Below are 21,386 nucleotides of genomic sequence, written 5' to 3'. Positions count from 1 at the left end.
TGAGAGTCCCTTGGACTGCAAGGGGATACAACCAGTCAATCCTAAAGAAAATCGGTCCTGAATATGCACTGGAAGGACTGATGCTGTAGCTGAAACTGCAATACTTTGGCCACCTAATGTGAAGAACTGACTCATTGGAAAAGATCCTGATGCTGGGAAAGTTTGAAGATAGGAGGAGAAGGAGATGACAGAGGATGAGATGGTTGGATGGCATCACCGACTCGATGGACATGAGTTTGAGAAAGCTCCTGGAGTTGGTGATGGACAAGGAGCCTGGCATACTGCAGCCCATGGGGTCGCAACGAGTTGGACACGACTGAGCAACTGAACTTCTCACTACTTCTGTTGTCACATTGTCATCATCTCCTGCTTGTTTCAAGGGTTGAGGGTTCAAGCAGTCACATGTTCTAGTGAGCCGACGGTGTGCTGAAGGTAAACCTCAGGTCTGCTGGTTGGCGTGTAGTTATTTTGATATTCCGGGTGACATTTCTTAAGGCAACACGTTTTATGACCAAGGGCTTCAGAGAAACACAAACCCGGAGTAGAATTCTGACTCTGCTTTTTTACTGGTTCTGTAACCACTGTAAGTCTCAGTTTTGTTTTCTGTGAAATAGGGGCAGCAGCAGTTCCCTCAAGATTGTTGTGAAGATTAATTACATAAAGCACGTAGTCCATGCCCGAAAGGAACACAGTAAGCATTCATTAAACAGTAACTATATTAATTATTAATAATATGCTCAACATTCTAATTCATTTACTAGAAAACAATGGCTGTCTAGAAGTTCAAGGTCATAAATTATTTGATAAGGTCTATTTGCAAATGAAATCTCCAGGCAAGAATACTGAAGTGGGTAGCCAATCCCTTCTCCAGAGAATCTTCCTGATCCAGGGATCAAACCCATGTCTCCTGCATTTCAGGCAGATTCTTTACCATCTGAACCACCAGGGAAGCCCCAAGATATATGTAAAATGTTCCAAATTTCCAGATAGGGCCACATGCTTGCATGCTGTCGTTTCAGTTGTGTCTGACTCTGCAACCCTGTGGACCATAGCATGCCTGGCTCCTCTGTCCATGGGATTCTCCAGGGAAGAATACTGGAGTGGGTTGCCATTCCCTCCTCCAGGGGACCTTCCTGACATGGCCTATCAAATCTTTGTTTCTCTTCTTTAAATGCCAGAGAAGGCACCCAAAGAGGGCTAATGTACCAAAAAAAATAAAATAGAACAAACCCTCATCTCGTTCAAACCACAAAACTCTAAGGTATTTCTGCTAAGGTTCTTGATGACCTTCATTTCCAGCTCTAAGTCCAAAATACAGACTGGTATCAATGCTTATTTTTGTGGACTAGTCCTCCAAACATTTGCTCAGTGACATATTATTACATAATATTTCTGTTCCCAGTTAATATGGTTCACAGTATTGCTGAGTTACAAGTACTTTCTTTTATCACAAACATCCTGCTGTTACTGTCAGTGATAATCTATTCTTTTCTCCTGCATTTTTTTCCCCATGAATGTGTGGAAGATTTCTCCTCTGCCGGACAGATCCCTTCTGCTTCTGTGCCCCTGCTTCTGCCGTGGCGTCTGTTTGCTGAAAGTCTGGGCTGCTGGCAGGACGGCAGGCTCCATCCGTTGGCATGAAGCGAAGCACACCCCATTGTTGCCAAGTGACCATGCATCACTACGCTTGTATTTTAGGTTTCCGGGTGTCTTATCCCTTGACATCTTCTTAAGTCCAGGCGGGGAGGAGCAGTGTTTGCAGTGTTCTGGAGGCTGGGGCAGATGGACGCATTCCTGGAAGGGAGGCCCTGAGAGCTGGCGCAGGAGGACTGAATCTGTGGTCATTTCTCCTCCACCAAGGTCATAGCGGGGTTTGGTTGGCATCAGCCACTCCCCTTCCCTCCTTCCTTCCAAAAAACCTGTTCCAGTTGTCAAAGAGACTTCCTGTAATTCCTCAAGAGAATTTTTCAGATTTTCCCATTGCATTATAAAGGCAAATTAATCCTCCCCCCCTTTTTTGACTCAATTAAAAACAAGATTTCTTATTCTTCTCCCTCTCCTCCTTCGCTGCTTGCTTCCCTTCTCTCCCTTTTCCTTCCTACCTTCCCCTTCCCTCTTTCTTTCTTACTTTCTCCCCCTGCTCTGTAGAATTATCTTTATTTGTAAATTTTAAGATCAAGAACTCTGGAGCTAGATAGCCTGGTTTTGAATTCCAGCTCTGGAACTTATCAGCTGTTTGTGGTAGGGCAGGTTTTTTAACCTCTCTGTGACTCAGTTTACTCATCTGTAAAATCTGGATACTAATAGAACTTAGTTTATAGGGTATGCTGATGATGGAGTTAATATATGCATGACCATCACATAGGGTGTCATAAGTGTTGGCTATTATTCATTTATTTATTTGTTATTTTACAACCCAGATTTGTAGCACATTGACTAGAGACATTTTAGGATGTGCTATGAGGAGTTTTAAACTTAGAAGAGACAGATATAAATACAATGCAGTTTTAAAATTTCTGTGAGCATTCACCCTTAAAGGAAAAATATAGAGAAAAAAAAGAAAACATATTTAACAAAAAAAGCATTTTCTAGAACATACTTTGGTGTTGCCATTTTTAGGAGCAAGAAGCACAATTATCCAACCTTGGGTACTGTTAGCTTTGGTTGCGTGTATATGTAGGTAACTAAATACAACCGTAGGTTTTCATTGCAATCTGCTGTATGTATTTTTGGGGTTTTAGTCCCAGCTGTTCCATGTATATTTAGTTAAATAGTGTAGCTCTATAAGAACAAGTGTTATGCTATTTTTAAAGGTACATTGTTTTTTAATTAGCTGCACGTATATGTCTTGTTTTATTCTGGGCAGAAAGTACTCAGACTCAGGGCTTTCTGTGTATGGCTGCCTCCAAAACACGTGAGGACCACCGGATGCCAGAAAGTGGATTTTCTCTTATGCTTTCCCCCAAAACCAAACTGTTGATAAGACATTGAATGCGGGTCATTTTTCTAATGCTTCCATGGAATTCTCCAGGCAAGAATACTGGAGTAGGTAGCTGTTTCCTTCTCCAGGGGATCTTCCCCACCCAGGGATCGAATGCCAGTCTCCTGCATTGCAGGCAGATTCTTTACCAGCTGAGCCAACAGGAAAGCTTTTCTAATGCTTCAGTCATGTCTAACTCTTTGTGACCCCATGGACTGTAGCCCACCAGGCTCCTCTGTCCATGGAATTCTCCAGGCAAGAATACTGGTGTGGGTTGCCATGCCCTCCTCCAGGGGATCTTCCCAATCCAGGGATGGAACCCATGTTTCCTGCAGCTCCTGCGTCTCAGGCAGGTTCTTTGCTGCTGAGCCACGGGGGAAGCCTTATACGTAGGTCTTCCTGGGGAAATAACCAGCAGCTCTTTTGCATTTCAGACATGTAGGAGCTCTATAAACATTGCTTGGTGATGTTTCTCTATTCTCGATCTCTTAACCCATCATTGTCCTGCCTATAAAGTTAAAGTAATATACCTATCCTTCCTGCCTCACTAAAATTTGTTAAGGCATATCAAACCATCTATCATAGGTTGGAAACAATTTTCAGGATTGTTTTTTAGAAGATACTTTCAAATGCTATTTGTCATCCTACCTAGGTTTCTAGGTAAGGTCCATTTTTGTTAATTTGTTGGGAGAAATGCATGCTGAGATTCAAAATCAAATTATCAAGTGGAATATAAACAGAGAAAACATTGAAGTGTATTTTTAATACTTTGGCATTTTCACATGAGTTCTTGCCAGTTTCTTTTTTTATGACTATAAGCTGGTACCTTTCCCCCACCCCAGCAGCTCCCTACCACCCCGTTAAGAACAAATGCCCTTTAATCAGATTCTACTTGATGACAGCTTTCTTTTTATATGAATTTCAAGTATAGTATATTATGTGGAGTTCCCAGTTGCCAAACTGTGCCCACATAAAATCATATTGGTTCTGTCAATTGATAGATGTAAATTACAAAAAGAAACTCTGGTTTGGAAAGCTGAAAGTTGGCTATCATTAAGATTTCATTTGCATCCAAGTCTGATTTCTGTTTTATATAGAAGAATTAGGGTTATGATTTCTGTTAAAAAATGTTTTATGGGTACCAAAACACACACTGCATGCTTTCAAAGAGTAAAATTTCCAATGCCATTTGGTAACTGAATGGAAAGGGAGATGACTAGATGGCCCTGGACATGGATATCAAGTGGAACAATTAAACCACCTGGAGAACTATACACATGGAAATGGGACAAGGGGTCTTTCATTGCCAGTTTGCTGATTAAAATCTGGGCTGAGTCAGAAGTGATCTCAAGCCATTAGCATCCTACCCTTGGCCAAGGGCCTACTGAGAATAAAATAAGTATGAAATGGGCTTGTTCAGCTCCCCAGGGCCACAACCCCATCAGATATTTCTCAATGTTAGACTCGTTAGCAATGTTTTTGGAGATAGGAACTTAAGCAAATCAAGTTCTGACCATCTCCTTTAATTCTGAACAGACTGAGTTGAGGGGTGGTGAACCTTGTCTCTTGATTCTATTGATGGTCACTCAGCGGAGAGTCCCAATGTCTAGTCTTGTCAATCCATCAACTGTGGTGAGCACCATAAAACAAACAGTAGGGGCTTAGCAAGGCTGTTGACCTCTTGTGAACTGGAATGACAATGCATGCAATTGAAGAGTGAGGTCTGGGGAAAAGGAGTAATAAAGGTCTTTTTAATATGCTAGATTTGGGTAACAATTGCCGTGAGTGTTACGGAGATAAGGACAAGGAAATCAGCCAGTGTTGGAGTCTCAGAAGACTGAGCTGTTAAGTGGTTTCATGTAGGGGGTTACTTGTGTGTGATAATTATGCACACATGTATGTATACTATGTAACTGCTTTAGAGGCTTCCCAGTGCATACGTGTATGTACACTGTATAAAATAAAATGCTATTCTTCTATGGTTACAAGCATGACTATACTAAGGGTGATTCCACCAGCTCTGATCAAAGGTCTCATTCTTTTATGATCTTATCTTCTTTCAGACTGCAGGAGGTACAATATCAGTTAAAACAGGGGCTTCCTTGATGGCTCAGATGGTAAAGAATCCGCCTGCAATGCTGGAGACCAGGGTTCGATCCCTGTGTTGTGAAGATCCCCTGGAGAACGGAATGGCTACCCACTCCAGTTATTCTTGCCTGGAGAATTGTCATGGACAGAGGAGAGGAGCCTGGCAGGCTACAGTTCATGGGGTCGCAGAGTCAGACACAACTGAGCGACTAACACTTTCACTTTTTACTTTCTGTCAGGCTCTAGGAGGTACAATATTAGTTAAAATAGTCCCTGTCTGAGTTGAGATTTTGGTTATTTGGAGGGCTGGCTGTTAAATGGATGGGTTAGGAGAGGACTTTTCTTTTAGACTCAGCTGTCCCACACAAAACACTGTGTAGTAGGAGGAAGCTTCTAAACCTCTCTGGACATCCTTTGCTTATAGGCAAACCAGATTAGATAGATGACCTCTGATCTCCTTTTCTAAAAGTCTTGCTTCCCAAATAATAGTTGTGGTGGTAGTGTTGGTGGGACTCTACCTTTATTTTTTTACTGAGTTGGTGTAATTTCTGATAGCCTTTGTCTATCCCCTCCCCGGGAGTCCTCTCATGTTTTGTTCCTCTGAGTTCTTGGAAAAAAGGCAAAAGTGAGGAGAGTGGTCAGAAGAGGCAAGAGCGAAGTGGAGCCCTGGTCAGGGTTCTGAGCTGGCACGTCACTTCCCCCGCCAGGGCTGTGCCCCAGGTGCCTGCCTGGCCGCCAGACAGGACATGTGCCCACCCCCACCCCGACCTGGGTGAATGCTGTGCCTCGCAGGGAACAGCCCAGGGTTATAGCTGCACTTTATTTGTGAAACAAAAGGAGATAATTAAAGGAGCTATAAAAATTCCCTCCAGAGCCTGTATTTGATCTGCACACTGCCTTGGTTTATTAATTGATACAGATTTCTGGTTCAGTTCACTGTGTGCCTCTCGTGGAGCGCGGAGATCCGTGTGGTCAGGGTCTGTGACCGCCGTGGTCTGAGGGCTCAGGGCTGCCCACCGTCTGAGGCATGGCTGCTCTTTCTGAGAAAGTCACTGCGGCCAAAGACACGGGGTCCAGATATTCAGGTCACGCAAGCGAGAGCAAGGGAGGAAGCCATTGTCCCCGACCCCGCCTAACGTCCCTCTCTTGTCCCCATTTTCTTCTTCTCCGTGTTCCTGTTTTCCCGGTACATTTTATTCCCCCATTTTCTTCTCCCCCATTCCCTTAAGTAGAGGTGACACAGATCAATACCTTTGATGGAAAGTAATAATCAGGCCTATTAAGTGACAAAGGTTTACCCTGTAACAGCTGTGCTGGCGGGAGAGGAGAGCTTGTCTGACTAATGAATCATGAAACAATCAGGCAGTAGCCATTTGTGTTTAGATCTGTAAATATGGTGTGGGTCAAGTGCCAGACCATTGCCGGCACTCCAGCTGGGGCGCAGATGGTCCGCATTCAGAGCGGCACGGGTGTGAAGAAAGGGTTTTTTCCCTTTCTCTGTCCCACACTGCACCTCTCCGAACCTCCCTTCAGCTCTGTGCAAAAGGAACTTGAGAGGAAGAAAGGAGATCAGGACGCACCTCCAATGTGGATTTCACTGTAGGTTACCAAGTGCTGGTGGTTCCTAAAGGCTCCACTGGGAGGAAAGAAATTCTCCCAGAAAATGTCACTGTTCTGTATTCCCCCAAGACTCTCTGGTGGCTTGGACAGTGAAGAATCTGCCTGCAATTTAGGAGATCCGAGTTTGATCTCTGTGTCCGGAAGATCTCATGGGGTAGGGAATGACAACCCACTCTAGTATTCTTGCCTGGAGAATTCCATGGACAGAGGAGCCTGCCAGGCTATAGTCCAGGGGGTCACAAAGAGTCAGACACGACTGAACGACGAGCACTTTTTCTTTTTTTTTTTCCTAAGAAGACTTGATCCATATGTGACTCTAAATGTTTGCTGGAATTGTCACTGCAAAATATATTCCTTTATGCTTTTCTTACCCATTACTGTACTTGACCTCCTGTTTTGTTCTTAGCTGTAAAATGAACAAATTGAGAGAAAAATTGATGTTCCAAGATGAGAAAGTCACTATGCAAAGCTAAAGTTGTTCTTTAAAAATATGCTAATGTCTGTTGGGATTCTTTCTCTTAGTTCTTGAGATAAGGATCTTCATTTTCAAGAGATCAGAATGGCAAGAGCTAGTCATCCTGACCTTAATCAAATATGGATTTTAGGGGTGTTGATAACAGTTGTTTGCCTTAACTAAGAAAGCTTTATTTTTCACTAGATACGGAAACTGAGCCTCCGTTTGAAATAAATTAACAGTTGAAGTCATTCTTGGTTGAATTATTTATTTATCAATTTATTTTATGGCTACTTTTTACTTGTTTTATTTTCTCATTTCTTTTGGTGTTCCAAATCTTTGTTACTGAGCAGTTTCTGGTAAGTTTCTATTAGAACTTGCATTGTGGCATCCTTTCAACCATGGGAAACACATTCTTACCATTTTTTCTCACCTTTAAAACATGTAGTAGATATAGTGGGGCTTCCCTGGTGGCTCAGATGGTAAAAAAACTGCCTGCAATGGGGGAGACCTGGGTTCTATACCTGGGTTGGGAAGATCCCCTGGAGAAGGGAATGGCTACCCACTCCAGTATTCTTGCCTGGAAAATCCCATGGACAAAGGAGCCTGGTGGACTATAGTAGGCGGACTTAGAAATGTTTAGGAATAGTCAAGAAAGTCAGATATTTGAAAATATATTCTGGAATTTACATTTCCCCCTTAAATTTGGCTTCTTTTTATGGGAGGCTCATTTTCTTTTCCTTTTCTCTGTTTAGAGAAATTAACAAAGATCTTCTTCAGAATGAGCTACAACTAGTGAAATAAATGCTATCCACTTTTTAGCTGAAGTGCTAAACTCTGAGTTTGCTTATGGAACTACAGATATTCATGAAATGTTAATGAGAGTATTGAGTTGTGATAAAATAGGTGGAGTGTAATCTCCAACTAGCCGTTTGACGCTGGCTGACTTTGCTGTCTAAGGAGGGGCTGGTGTAAAGATGACTTAGCTTTGATTTAACGTTGCTGGTGTGTGTGTGCTAAGCTGCTTCAGTCGTGTCCAGCTCTTTGCGACCTTATGGACAGTAGTCCACCAGACTCCTTTGTCCCGGAGATTCTCCAGGCAAGAATACTGGAGTGGATTGCCTTGCCCTCCTTCATGGGATTTTCCTGACCCAGGGATCGAAACTGCGTCTCTTATGTCTCCTGCACTGGTAGGCGAGTTCTTTATCACTAGTGCTTCCTGGAAAGCCCAAGGTTGTTGGTAAACTCACCAGTTATTGAATCAGGAAGAAGCAGTGCAAGGGAAACCGTGAGATTAGATGGAAGAGTGTCTGAATATGGCTCCCCATGGTCTTCCCAGATATGCCCAGAGTTTGGTGGTCAACGTCACCTGGTGGAGGCAGGAACACAGAAAACGGCATGCTCACTGCCATCTCTAATGTTTAGAATGCCACTGTTCAAGGATCAATGTCGCTGTCATCTAAGGACAATCTTACCATGCTTCAGTTACATGCTTTCACATGCTAATTGTGTCTCTGTCCATCAGGTCTATAGTAGGTCTGGCCTACTTAGCTTAACACAAACCCACCCTGGAAAACAATGCTGATGGCACCATGACCCCTCTCCCCCAGACTTTTTAAGTACAACACCATTCCGGTGCTTGGCAAACTTGGAATAGCACATATATTAATGTAGAGAAATAGCTTCCAGATGTTTTCAGTTGACTAATTGATCTGGCTCAGTCAGAAATACTGAAAAATTTGAGGCCACCAGTCTCTGAAACTCTGGGAGACATGGACCATCCATTTAGAAAAATGCTTGCTCTGATAATTGCATATGTAACATTTCACCCACCTGGTTTAAGTGGTTTCAGACATCTCTTAGAACCCGCCATGGTCTCCAGGTCAAGAGTCGCTGCTTCTCTTCTTTGCTTAGCAACTTGATGAGTCAAGTCTCATCCTGGATTCTTTAGCTCCGTCTCAAAATCATGCCACCGTCTTGTTCTCTCCAGTCCCCGACTCCCAATTTTATTCCTTTCTCACGAATTAAAAACATTATTTATTTGTGGCTGTGCTGGGTCTTTGTTGCTGTGCAGGCTTTCTCTAGTGCAGCGAGCAGGGGCTACTTTCGAGTTGTGCATGGACTTCTCACTGCGATGTCTTCTCTTCTTGCGGAGCACGGGCTCTAGGGCACGTGGGCTCAGTAGTTGTGGCACGTGAGCTTAGTTGCTCTGCAGCATGTGGGATCTTCCCAGATCAAAGATCAAACCCAGGTGGATTCTTCACCACTGGAACATCAGGGAGGTCAAAAACTTTATTTTCTAACTTTAATTTTTAAACTTTCTAACTTTAGTTTTTGCTTTAATTTACTGTTGTGACTACCTCACTCTTTTCTTTCTGCTGATCTTGTAATAGAATTGTTTCTCCAGATTTGTTTTGCCTTTAGATTTTAACCTATGTTTCCACTAATGTCATAATCTTTATTACCCTTGGCACATGCTAGGTACTTAAAAATATTAATAGTAAAAATACTTTTTCATTATTATTGAGAGCCTGCTAGGCATTTTACTAGATGTACCCTTATTGCTAGTTATCATAGCAACCCGGCGATACAGATTGTATCCTATTATATTGATAAGAAATCTGAGGATTCTGGAGATTAAGAATTTAGTATATTTTTTCCTTTAAACTGACTTTCTATTTTTTTATTGAATAAAATAGGAAAAATTTAAAAATAGGAAATGTTCTCTCACCCCTGAGGGTGCAAATGTAAGCAATTTAATTGCCAAAAGATAACTGTATGATAAATACACAATACATAAATATTTTTCAGAATCTACATACTACCCAAAATCACCTACTGTACATTTTGTGACAATAACATTGCCCTTAAGCCATACTCTTTTCTTAAATTAATGCTGGTTTTCTTTTTTGTTCTTCCTTCTCTTCTATCTGGCCTCTTTTCTTCCCTTCTAAATTATACTTCTCTTCCTACTCTTGGGTGTCCAAGTGACTCATCAGTAAAACATCTACCTGCAGTGCAGGAGATGCGGGTTTGATCCCTGAGTCATGAAGATCCCTTGGAGAAGGAAATGGCAACCCACTCCAGTATTCTGGCCTCGAAAATTCCAATAGACAGAGGAAACCTGGTGGGCTACAGTCCATGGAGACACAAAAGAGTCAGACACAACTTAGCATGCAACACTCACTCACTCACTCACTCACTCTGACTCCTACCTCTTCTTAGATTCTCTGAGAGGTCTTTAAATCTATCTTCTTCAAATGGAGTATTGAATGTAGCCTTTCACCTAAGAATCACCAGACTCTCTTAGGTCAAGAAACTCAAGCATGTATTACCTGTCCATGGTGTCTCTTCAATGCAAATATTAGCATTAGAAAATCATTACCTATTTCATTCATTCTTCAGCTACAGGCAGGAGAGTGGGGGATTGTCTACTTCATAGACAGTGTCCAGGTATGGAATCTTCTGCTACCTGAGGCAATAGGGCCAATGACTTGAGAGCCAGAGCATCAGACAGACCCCAGCTGCTTCCTCTTCCAGACTAAACAGTCAGATTCTGTCCTCAGACCTCCTTTCCACTCAGTGTATCTTTTTTCTTGAGGTAGTCTCAGGGAGTCCCATGACTTTACATACATTTTTAAGTGTTTTGTCTATCAAATTTATGTTTCTTCCTATCTCCTACCATTTCTTGTAGTCTTGTACCATTTCTCTCGTGCAGAAGAACGATTCCTCAAGTGGATATAAGATCACATCATTTGCTGACTAAGGGCCCTAATGAATTCTTTTATTATTTAAAAAAGAATCCAGGCTTATTGACACATAGGGCACACTGGTCCCTATGTGCTCCAGTCTTTCCTACCTCCCTCATGTCATCTCCCTCACCGTCTGCCTTGTCTATGAAGCCCCAACCATCCTAACCACCCACCGATGTACCCTTCTCTATTTTTCCCAAAGGTGCTTATCACCCTATGACCTACTTAAAATTTTCTTGTTTAGTGTCTGTTTACCCCAACTAGAATGTGATTCAGTGATGATAGTGGTATTCGCCTGTGGTATTCAGTGCCCAGAAAAATGCCTGGCATAGAGTAGATGTTTAAAAAAATTCTGTTGAGTGAGTGAATGCTATTATTAGTAGATGGAGGATGGTGAGATGGTATTCCACTTCCTTTTTAGAAAATACCATTTCTTTTCTCCATTTGCATAGGTTCAGCCAGGTCCAGATTAGAAGATATACACTCCTCACTTCCCACATGAAGCAAGATCTATAACAATTTTTCATCTCCACCTCTGCCCCTCAATTGTGCTATTGATTAATAAAGTGATAGTATGTTTGAATTGGGTCAGTCAAGGTGAGGACTAATGTGCCTCTTCAGATCTTCCTTCTTTTAAGAATTATTTTATTTTATTGTGATTTTACTATAAAAGAATACATAATCATCACTTCCTTGGTGACTCAGATGGTAAAGAATCTGCCTGCAATGCAGGAGACCCAGGTTCAATCCATGGGTGGGAAGATCCCTTAGAGAAAAAAGTGGCAACCCACTCCAGTATTCTTGCCTGGATAATTCCATGGACAGAGGAGCCTGGCAGGGTCACAAAGAGTCAGACTGTAGTCAGACATGACTGAAGTGACTGATCACCCACATAATCATCATTGGAAAATCGAACACTTCCAAATTATATAACATAGCTCTCCTTCTCTGATTACATATCTGAAAAATAAGACCACTGTTAGAAAGTTGTTCTGTAGCCTTCTTATTTCTTCTTTATTGTTTATTATTTTTTTTAACATTCACATTGAACAGAGAAAGGCTTGCTTTGGGATATGCCAAAAGTCAATAAAAGACCTGATCCTTGATGATGGGAAATCTGAACCTTAAATATGGAGAGAGGGCAAATATAAAAAGACAATACTTCTGAAGAAATATGCTAATTAATTCTGTGGAAATGAGAAGCATAAGTGCTAGAGGATAAAGAATCATAGGGAAAAGGTGGCCAAATTAGATGAATCCAGGTAGAGTTCCTGTTGGTTCCAAATGGTGTCAAAATGGAAATAAACAATTCTGTATCTTTCTATAGTGCTTTTCTTCTCATGGTTTAAAAAATACCCCAAAGAGAAAAAGTGTACTTAAAGGATATTTTTCTTATATATATATATATAGTTAAAATATAGGTTATCCCTCCTTAAAGAATTGGCCACTATTGTTTTAAGATATGAAGTGACTGGAATAACCATGCATTTCTGGGGCATAAATGATATAAGTCTATGTGTAAAAGGTGAATGAAATTCTGTCTGTTCCTATGGAACCAGCAAAGAAAAGAGAAATCCTTTTGGGTGGCATGGGTAACAATTTACTTGCATGTAGATTATAATTTAAAATTGACTCCTGAATTTGTCAAGCCTTTTGACCTGTATTCAAAACACTTTGAGAGGGCTCACGCCAGCAAGTTACAATACTGTATTTATCAGCGGCCACCTGCAGGGCTTTAGTCTCCAGCTGCTGCTTTTTTTTTTTTTTCAACCCATTGAAACTTTTTATTTAAAATGGCTGTAGACCAAATAGCATTGACTGAGAAAAGAAAGCCAAAGGGTAGCGCTTCCTTAAAACCATTATTTGATTGGGACAAAAGGGCAAGGTTTCCTGAATCAACCTTAAGAAATACAGATATTGAACATGTTAACAATACCAGTGTTCTTCCAAAAAAACCACATTACACCCCACCTCACTGGGTCTATTGATTGGAATGTCGTGCAAATGAAAGGAACTAAAGAAACTCAAAGTGCTTCTTCTAACAAGGTGCCATCAATAATGTCCACATGGGCGATCCTTCCTTGATTTAAGAGCTTGTCGCCTTCGTGCACCCACTTAAAACTCTCCAGATAGGGGAAAACACGCTCCTGCCCCTAACAGAATGTGAGATTAAGAAAGACTCGTCCCATTCCGCTGCCCTATTTCTTATCCTGCCTGTTTTCTTGGGCTGTCTCTCTCCTGTAGCATTCTGTCTCTTGATCATTTGTAGTATTGACTTGCTGAGGTATGTTTGTACTCCTAAACTTAGGCCTTGTGCATGTGTATTTCCATATAATAGAAGCTTTGTTCTGATTTTTAGATGGGAAAAGATTTGCTCTTTGAAGGCATCTTCTTAAGGAAGAACCATCCAGAGAACACAGCTGGCTTTGGAAAATTGAGTTTCTACTGAAAGTTTCCTGCTATTATCTTGACAATCTTATCATTATCAAAGCGTTTGAATATTAGGTATGACAATGAACACTCGCTGCAGGGAAGAGAGGAGCAAGGCCATAAGTGGGAGGGGGCCGCTAACAATTGTGCCCCCTGTGGCGGCCATCATAATTTAATATCCTCACACTGGGAGGCTCCATTTTGCTTGGCCCGCATTGTTTCTCTTTGGCCCAACCATCAGGGTTGTCCCTTGAACAGCCTGTAAGACTTCAAATAAAAGATCATGCTGATCATAGCCTAAGGGTAGGATTTGTGTTTTGCATGGGAGTCAGTAATTTAACTATTACACGGAGGGAGGCTTCTGGGTTTGAACAGAATTTATTTCAAGATTGCACTAAACTTGTTGGTAGATCAATAGTTTTTCTTCTTATTGACTAGGTGTCTCTTGCTGAAAAATAGGGAAGACACATCCGCTAAGTGATAATGACGAGATATATTGGAGTTGCCACATGCTGATAACCCATTCTGTTTGTCTTGCACTTTGTGACTGGATCCTTTATTTTTTTTTGCAGTGGATTTAACTTTTTCCCACATTTCTGCTCAGTATCAGGTAGGATTTGAAGCTGTCAGGTTAAAGATTCTAAGTAGAAGAGGCTGATTATCTTTCATGTAATTTCTACTCTTGTTTTTGTTCTGGTATCAGTGCCGGGGATAACCTTCCTAAAGTCCTTAAGACATTATCATTTGAAAATAGACTCCTGAGCTCAGCTCTATTTTGCCATAGTGTGGTACAGAATATACTATAAGGAGGATTTGTCTTAGTCTGTATCACATGAAAGGGTTTGTTATATTTTTTTACTGTAACACTGTACTATAACAAACATTTGGAGGATAGTTGTTATGGTGAGCTCCAGGGTGTTTCTGAGAGAGAAAAGGAAAAAAAAAAAAAAGATTAATATGCTTTCTTCTTTGTGGAACTGATTTAGACTGTGAAATGGGGCTTATCCAAGGTTATGGATGTAGCAGAGTGTGGTGTTAAATTAGGACGACCTGACTACCATGTGTTTTTTGATTATCATGGGTTGTCTCCAAGACCTACTTTTGAAAAGAACAAGAAATATTAGTAGAGCTGTTAAGCATTTGGTCCTTTGTTTTTATTCATTAAGATCCAAACAGTGGGAAGCTCTCACAGAAAAATGCCTGGCTTAAAATACCACATCACCATGGGAAAGTGGATACTTTAGTTACTTTTTATTTTTCAACTGCTGAATTTGTTTTAGAAACTTAAAGGCTTTGTTGTTGTTGTTCAGTCACTAAGTTATGTCCCACTCTCAGAGACCCCACGGACTGTATAGCATGCCAGGCTCCTTTGTCTTCCACTATCGCCCAGAGTTTGCTCAAATTCACGTCCATTGAGTCAGTGATGCTATCTAACCATCTCATCCTCTGATGCCCCCTTCTCCTGCCTTCATTCGTTCCCAGCATCAGAGTCTTTTTCAATGAGTTGACTGTTCGCATCAGGTGGCCAAAGTATTGGAGCTTCAGCTTCAGCATCAGTCCTTCCAATGAATATTTAGGGTTGATTTCCTTTAGGATTGGTTTGAAGGCTTTACCTATTGATAAAGGGGTGGTTTTCTGTTGGCCATACTCTAGAGTAAATTTTAACCAATATGAGCTCATTAAAAAATGCCAGGTTGTGGTTTGAAATGTCTCTTTAAGATTCCCATGACCACAAGGGCTTCATCTCTTGTTTTGGAGTCCTGTGACTTCACACATGAAGGTCAGAGGGCATTGTGGTATCTGTGTACTTCTGTTGTTTGCATTTGTACTCAAGATGGTGAAAAGAGTTATCACGACCAACTTTCATTTCCAAGTCGATTTGATAGAGTGTTTGGACATGAATTATTATTATTGGTATATTTACGCTGAGTCCCCATGGAGAACAAAGACTTTAGGAAATGGGTTCTGGCCAATGATTTGTTATCATGATGACAAAGAATAGTTTAGGTTAAGGAGCAGACCACCAAAGGTAACACCCTACTCTTTCCTTGTATGTGTATATGCATATTTATGTAAAGTGCTGGGCAAGCAAACAACAGCTGAAGGTGAGCTTAAGGGAAATTCTTCCTGTTTAATAAAAGGTATGAATGCTGAGATATGCATGTGTCTAGATGTGTTCTTTCTCTATGAGCACCAAAAGATATCATTATCAGTTTTAAAAATGAGATGTGAAATAGACACATAGATTATCCCATGTGATATTTGCATTTTTAATTTTTAAAGGCACAGTGTTCCAAACTTGGGTCTCAGGGAAGTAGAAAAGCAGATTCAAAGAGACATTAATAACTGAAATAAGTCAGGCTCAAGATAATTTAAAAATACTAGTAGAGAGTTCGACTGGGGAAAGTATAAGAGAAAATTTCCATAAGTTATCTTTGCTAAGTCCTTGGTGGTAAGGATATTAAAACTGTCATCTAATGATTGATGCTGAACGTGTATAGCAGGGCCGCTGTTTTCTCCTGAGATCACGTTTTCCTTAAAGCCTCACTTGGCATCTTCGTATTTCATAGTGGCTCAGGTATTGCAGCTAAAGAGGCAGAATGGCATGGTCTCCAGGACCATGGACTTTGAGGCTGACTGCTTTGGGTTCATTCCCAGCACCACCAGTTACTGGTTGTGGCAGAAAGTAACTTACACCTCCCCGTGCCTCTGTTATCTTATTTTTAAAATAAGGCTGTTTTAAAGATTAAGTCAGTTAATATATGCAGGGTTTTGCAGCACAGGGCTTATGGTGAGTTGTTTTCTCTCTGTGCCTCGGTTTCTGGTTTTAGGGGTAGTAACTGTACTTCTCCCATAGGGCTGTTAGGATTTAATGAATTAATGTTGTGTTTGCAAAATGCTTAGAACAGAGCCCGGGACTGTGTTAATTTTAGCAATTATTATTCTACAGAATAAAGATTAGATTTTCAGAACTCCAATTCAGTTCTTTTAAAAACAATACACACTGCTGTGCCATGCTGTAAGTCACTTCTCTTTGCCATCCCATGAGCTGTAATCCGCCAGCCTCCTCTGTCCACTGAATTCTCCCGGCAAGAATACTGGAGTGGGTTGCCATTCCCTTCTGCAGGAGATCTTCCCGACCCAGGGATCAAACCTGGGTCTCCTGCATTGCAGGCGGATTCTCCACTGTTGGAGCCACTGGGGCCTTAGGTTAGGTGTTGGTTACCTTATAAAGAACACATTTAAAAAATCTATGTGACCCTGCTTCAGTGTTTTCCCTGCTGTGGGTTATGATCTATTAATAGGTTGTAAAACAAATTTAATGGATTGTAACCAGAATTTCTTAAAAGATGAATTGACAAGAACAGAGTGTACTGCATATAATGTTTCCTGAAACTTAAAAAATACCTCGTTTTCAATCTGTCTTTAAAACACATAGATTTGTGACAATTGTAAAGTGTAATATTTTAGATCATGATTCAAAAAGTTTGAACAGGGACTTCCCTGGTAGTCAGGTGACTAAGATTTCACACTCCTAATGGTGTGGGCCTGGGGTTCGATCCCTAGTCAGGGAACTAGATCCCACATGCTGCAACTAAGAGTTCACATGCTGCAACTAAAACCCAGTGCAGCCAAATAAAGAAATTATATATTTTTTTTATGAAAGTTTGAACAGCTCCACATGTAGTCATAGTCTACATCTCTTTGCATTGTACCCGTCCCCCGACCTTCTCTGCTCCAAACTGTCCCCTTCACTTTCTTTTCAGCTTGCCATATGTGCTCTTTGCAGGATCTTTGCTTGTGTGATCAGCTCTGCTTTAAAAGTAGTTCCCTCAAATACATTTCCTTTATGTATTTGATCAACTATCCCCTTCTCAGGGAGTCCTTGCCTCGACCATTCTATATGAAACAGCTCCCCATGCTCCTCAGCTCACATCCCTGTCCTCTTTGTTCAGCCTTTCTTTTTAGAGATGAGAGTTTAAATAGGCTTTGACATGTTACCGCTGCCTGACATAATTTGTTGTTTTGTGGTCATCTTTTGTCTTTCTTTTCCCATCAGAATGAACACTGCCCGAATCCAGTTCTTGGTTTTGTTCCCCACTGTATCACCAGCACCTAGGACAGTGCCTGGCATATAGTGAACACTGAAAGTTGTTAGTTGTTGACTAGAAGAAAGAACAAACAGATAATGGAACTTAGGGTCATGTTGGTTGTTATTTTATCTTGGAAGGACTATTAAAGTTGCTTACATAGCCGCCAAAGATTTGGACTTTTCCTCCACTTTCCAGTTTTATCAGCTGCCTTTTCCTTCGCTTTCTCATTCACTATGATTATGGTTGCTGTGCTGTGACAACTTGGAGATCCCAGCTATTCCATGAATACACAGAACTGTGTCAGACATCTGTGCCTTTGCTCACAACCTTCCCTTTGTCCACAGTACCCTTCCCCTGTCTCTTTCTTCTTCACCTGGATAACCGTGCTGGCCCTTCAGGATCCAGTATGGAATTCACCATCCTCCATGATCTCCTGAGATGGGGAAGATGCTTATTCTCTGTGCTCTGATATCACTCTTTCAATTTCATATATTTATTTTCGTGACTTCTTCCTTTCTAGCCACATAAGAGCTCAAATGAGTCACTCATCTTTTTGTATTCCTAGAGTTTTCCATACTGCCTGGCATTCAGTAAAAACTCAGTAAATATTTATTTAACTGAAAGGAAACATGTTTGAATTTTTAACTTGTTTGAACTACATTTTTGTCTGAACTATATTCCTTGAAACTGACAACAAACCTTTGAGGGGTTCTGTAAGGTCTTTAATCCATTAACAAAGGCAGGTATTTATGGCTATTTTGTTGTTTTTCAGTTCTCAAAAACAAAGATTTCTTAAAAATTGCTTTGAATAAGAGAAGAGGTTATGCCGGATAGAAGATGGAAAGGCACAGATTGAAACTGCCCCCCACCCCACCCCCCCGCCATCATGTTTTCCATTGCACACCTCAACTGTCTGGAGATGTTTTTTTCATTGGGTGTGTTCTTCTGGCTTTTGCTTTTTCCTCATCTGTTTACTTCCTGAGAACTGACACCTGGAGATGAGAAAAGGATTTGAGTAAAATGTGAAGCTGTCCTTTTAGCTCCTAGGAATACTCTGGTAAAAGATTCAGCTAAAAGGAAAATTTTGGATTATATGTGATTTTCATTTATATTTGATACTTTAGTTCCCTTTTGCTATAGATAATTGAGAGTTGACTGAATATGCTAACTACCCAACTAAATATAACCTCCTGAGGAAAATTTATTCTTTGTACTCCTTTGCTTTTTTATTGTGATGAAAAGAAGAAGAAGAAGAAAAAAAAAACCCAGCGACTCAACGGGCTGTAACTTTAATAGGTCATTCCAGCCTGTGCTTACCTTCACAAAATTCTGATAATACAGGGAAGACAATACAGTGATCAAAAGCAGTGATGAGATTTTTTAGCAGCATTAACCGTCATGACCTAGCAAAATGAAAGAAAATGGTTTAACAGAACTGTCAGCTTCAATATAGCTAATAAAGGCATGGATAAATGTTTATTACATACCGGAGACAGATCATTTCTGTACAGAAATTGAGGATGACCTTTACTGATAACTCTTATCTGCCTGATATCCTGAGAGAGAGGGAGAGGGAGAGGGGAGAGAAGCATATTTGCTGATATTTATGAAAGGAGAAATTATCATGTGCAAATAAAACATTTTAGTAATGATTTTCTCAAGTCACCCTCTTGCCCTCTCTTCCACCCCCACAGACATACCTCATGAGGTAAAATATAGATTCCTGTCTAGGAGACCAAATGTACCTGAAAGTGGCATGGGTAATTTCAGGGAAATTCTGCCTAAACTCACCATGTCTTAAAAAAGCAAAGAATAGGCGCATGTGGATATGAATACTTGTATCAATTATGTTGACTTAATTTCTTCTCAGGGATTACAAAAATATTGCAGTTATTTAACACTCTTTTAATAACATGGTCTGGAGAGTAAATGGCAACCCACTCCAGTATTCTTGCCCGGAGGACTCCATGGACTGAGGAGTCTGGTGGGCTACAGTCCTTGGGGTTGCAAAGAGTCGGACACGACTGAGTGACTAACACACACAACACAATAAGATGGTCTCAACTGTAACTAGGAAATTTCAGAGAAATCACTGTTAGAGATGGAACTGGAAACCTCTTCTTCCTTGGCTCTATGACTTAATTGGGCTTTAAGTCTTGTGGCTCAGACAGTAAAGAATCTGCCTGCAATGCAGGAGACCCCAGTTCGATTCCTAGGTTGGGAAGATCCCCTGGAAAAGGGAATGGCTACCCACTCCAGTATTCTTGCCTGGAGAATCCCATGGATAGAGGAGCCTGGTGGGCTACAGTCCATGGGGTCACAGAGTCAGGCGTGACTAGTAACTAACACTTTCATGACATTTAATTAATGTCTTTTTTTCCCCTTTCACTCAGAGGCTCACTTATTTTTTCTTTCAGTTTTATTTTAAAGAGACTACAGGCAACTTTTTTGCACACCTGACATAGAGAATTGCTGCCAAAAGGGCTGGTTGTGTTTAGGAGCCATCGTTGGCCTTTGCACTTAGATGAATGATCTTTGCATTCTCTTTTTCTCTGACTTTCGGGTCAGAGAAAGCTGCAACTGTCATGCATTCTCCTGGCTCGTTTGGACTTCTCTGAAGCACTGACTCTGCCATTATTAAGGTAGGATGAGTTTTCCACAATGTCATAGGGGGCTCATTTGACATTTAATATTGAATACAGTAAGTCCCTTACATATGAGCCAGTTCCATTCCAGAAGCGGGTTCATATGTCCAATTTGTTTGTAAGTCTAACATAGCTTAGGTACCCAACTAACACAACTGGCTATATAGTGGTGTTCTGTAATAGGTTTATAACACTTTTCATACAAATAATACATAAAAAATGAACAAGCACAAATATAAACAAAACATTTTTCATCTTCTAGTGCAGTACCTTGAACAGTACAGTAATACAGTACAATGGCTGGCGTAAAAGGGCTGGCATCGAGTGGAAAGGCAGTTAAGAGTTACTGACTGGGGGAGGGAGTGGGTGGGAGATAGTAGAACTGAAGGATCATTGTGTGTTAGCCAGTCAGTCCTGTCCAACTCTTTGCGACCCCCTGGACCATAGCCTGCCAGGCTCCTCTGTCCATGGAAATCTCCAGGCAGGAATACTGGAATGGGTTGCCATTTCCTTCTCCAGGGGATCTTCCCAACCCAGGGGTTGAATCTGGGTCTCCTGCACTGCAGGCAGATTCTTTACCACTGAACAATTAATAATAGGAAATAGAGGGCAAGCTGCAGTCTTACTCAAGCCTGCCGTTGATGACATAGGTTTTAGTTTCTTGCTGGATTCAATTCTATCTACCCTCTTGAAAAAGTGATTCAGTGATGTCTGGGTAGTAACACTTTCTTTCTCTTCACAGATGACTTGGTAGCGCTGGATTACATTCTGAATGACTGCTGCAACCATCATGTACTGTTCTGCATTGGGGTCCTGTTGGCACCAGTGGTGAAAAGCCTGCCTGCCAATGCAGGTAGGCATAAGAGATGCAGGTTTGATCCTCCTCCCTGGAGGAGGGCATGGCAACCCCCTCCGGTATTCTTGCTTGGAGAATCCCATGGACAGAAGAACCTGGCGGGCTATAGTCTGTAGGGTCACAAAGAGTTGGACACTACTGAAGTGACAGCACGCACGCATGCATGTCTCAGAAACAGTGCCTCCTCAAATAAATAAAATCCCATTGCCATTTCCTGCATTGTGAAGCTCTTTGGTTCTTCAGTGTCTTCTTCCTCTTGTCTTTCTCTGGGCCTCCAGTTCCATCAGGTCTTCATTAGTAAGCTCCTCATGTTGCACAGCAATAACACAGTAAAGTACACAAAGCGAACCCCCCTGTGGAGGGTGCGTGTATGTGACCATGCACGCCAGAGACGTGAACTGCTTACGTGACTGAACATACAAACGCATGTTTGCATCTTTGAAGTTTGACAACTTGAAGGTTCATTC

The 21,386-nt window shown here is 41.3% G+C and overlaps 1 long non-coding RNA gene across 1 annotated transcript; it reads left to right on the top strand.

Annotated features, from left to right (window-relative positions):
• Positions 1-224: 224 nt before the first annotated feature.
• LOC122696409 lies at positions 225-21,018 on the top strand. Its single transcript, XR_006341745.1, has 3 exons — positions 225-432; positions 615-691; positions 20,806-21,018. It is a non-coding gene; the product is annotated as an uncharacterized LOC122696409 (long non-coding RNA).
• Positions 21,019-21,386: the final 368 nt, after the last annotated feature.

Source organism: Cervus elaphus, chromosome 6, assembly GCF_910594005.1.
Source record: "Cervus elaphus chromosome 6, mCerEla1.1, whole genome shotgun sequence".
Lineage (NCBI taxonomy): Eukaryota > Metazoa > Chordata > Mammalia > Artiodactyla > Cervidae > Cervus > Cervus elaphus.
This window is presented reverse-complemented; position numbering and strand designations above follow the sequence as displayed.